Source organism: Triticum aestivum, chromosome 2D (genome assembly GCF_018294505.1).
Source record: "Triticum aestivum cultivar Chinese Spring chromosome 2D, IWGSC CS RefSeq v2.1, whole genome shotgun sequence".
NCBI classification, from domain to species: Eukaryota; Viridiplantae; Streptophyta; class Magnoliopsida; order Poales; family Poaceae; genus Triticum; species Triticum aestivum.
In genome coordinates this window covers 468,663,206-468,665,574 of record NC_057799.1, presented here as the reverse complement: position 1 = coordinate 468,665,574, position 2,369 = coordinate 468,663,206, and positions in this window count along the sequence as shown.

The window sequence follows — 2,369 nt, the reverse complement described above, 5'->3', positions numbered from 1 at the left end:
GAAAGAGACAGAGGAGAGGAGAGAAGATAGAGGAAGAAGAGACAACTTACACATGGGTCCCAACGGAACTACGCCGGCGACCATGCCGTGGCAGAGAAGCTCTCGGGCTCGAGAGGACAGGGCCCAAACATGGCACAACTGAGAAGAGAAACATGCGTGGGAGCTGCTCGTGCTCACGTAGGGTTGGTTGGTGGAGTCGATCGAGCTCGGGGACGATCGTCGGCGACGAATTCCGACGGCGGTGTGCCCCTGCCGAAGATGAAGACGACGACGAGGAACTTGGCGTTCCGCGGCGATGAAGAGGAAGAAGACGACGTCGGGGAAGAAGATCGCGGCGCCCTTGGGCCCTTCTGGCTCCTGGCCTTGCTTGAAGTCGAAGAAGACGATGAGGAGGCCTCGCATACGACGGCGGTGCGCGGTCGGTGGTTCTCTGCTCCTCTGTTTCTTGAGGAAGAAGGAGAAACAGAGGGAAGGAAAGGGGTGGCGGCGGCGAGAGGGGGAGAGGAAACCCTAGGGCGCGGGGCTGCGGTCATTATAGGAGGGGAGGCGTGAGGCCGTGGCTGCCCTCGTGGCCATGTGCCTCTGGTCGGGGAGTTTTTACTGTGAGAGCGAAACGAGCGAAGGAGCAGGAAGCACAGTAACGAAGGGAGGCTGACAGCACTACAAAAACAAGACACATCCGTGACATTTCGGGCCGAACAAATTTTTTCTGTCATACATATGACACTTCTATGACGATAATTGTGACAAAACCCGGTATCATCATAGATGTGGTGGGCTCCTACTTCTATGACAAAAAATCATGGCAGGAAATGGGCTTTTCATCCTGGGCGGGCCGGAGACGCAGCTGCATGACATTCTTTGGGCCGTCCATTGCGGAAAAAACCATGGTACAAGCGAGGGGGAGGAAAATTTCGGGGAGTTCCCGGTTACGGTGGGAGGTAGGGGGCCGAGCGATGCGCGTTTCTCTCGTACACGTACGCGCGTGTGTGCGAGGCGTTGGCTCGAACTGAACCCGAGCGAGGCATTGGGCTCTAACTGAACCCGAGCGATTGCACTGCAGGCTACGCGTTACTGAACCCGAGCGATCGATCGATGGCTGTTAACTGAACCCGATGGAGCGATTCCTTCGCTACTACTGCTAACTGAAGCCGATCGATTGGATGAACAGTGAGCGTTGCGGGGGGTTTGGATGAACAGCGAGCGGTGGCGTTGCCTCTGGATGAATAGGACCCCGTGGTGTGGAGGGCTGGATGAACAGTAGACGGTGGAGGGGTGCCCGTGGAGGGGTGGTTGAACAGGACCCCGTGATGTGGAGGGCTGGATGAACAGTAGACGGTGGAGGGGTGGTTGAACAGTAGCCGGTGGAGTAGCGCGCGGTGGAGGCTGGATGAATAGGAGCCCGTGGAGGCTGGAGGAGGTCGACGGTGGAGATGAACAGTATCCCGTGGAGTCCCGTTTTGCGGTACACCACACCCCTCCCGATGAACAGGACCCCCGTTTCGACCGTAGCGCTCCAACACAAGTCCGTTTCGTCCGTTTTGCGGTAGACCACACCCCTCCCGATCAACAGGACCCCCCTTTCGACCGTAGGAGGTCCGTTTCCTCTGTTTGCGGTACGCCACACCCCTCCCGATCAACAGGACCCCCGTTTCGACCGTAAGAGGTCCGTTTCCTCAGTTTTGCGGTACGCCAGACCCCTCCCGATCAACAGGACCCTGTTCCGAATGTAGGAGGTCTGTTTCCTCTGTTGTGCAGTACGCCAGGCCTCGTTTCCATCGCCTGTTCCGTCCAAGCCCTCCCGATGAACACGACCACGCATTCTGTTCCGACCCAGCCGGTTGGCTCCCACGTGTTCCGTTGCCTCCCGATGAACACGACGCATTCCGTTGCCTCCCCATGAACATGACGCATTCCGTTGCCTCCCCATGAACACGACGACGATGCTGTTTCCCCGTTCCGACCCAGCCATATAGACGAGCCCTCGCCGTATGTATGTGCGAGTAGGCGTTCGAGACGCCGCCCGTATGTACACATACGTGGCCGTATTTTCTTTCTTGCACCCTGGCCGCTGTGCGTACGTGTACATGCTACGTGTGCGCCTCTACTACAACACGTGCGCGCCTCTACATCCACCAGTATATATGTACATACACGTTCGCGACCAGAATGACAACGCTACGTACGCTTCGACCAGGTGGGTCCCGATTGTCAGGCACTTCCTTGCCTGCGAAGATGTAGCTGGTGGGTCCCAGCAGTCCGGGGGGCGAATCGTTTTGTGTTTTTTGCCCGGACGCACTTCCTTGCGTGCGAAGGTGTAGCTGCTGGGTCCCAGAAGTCAGGGGGCGAATCGTTTTTTTGCCCGGACG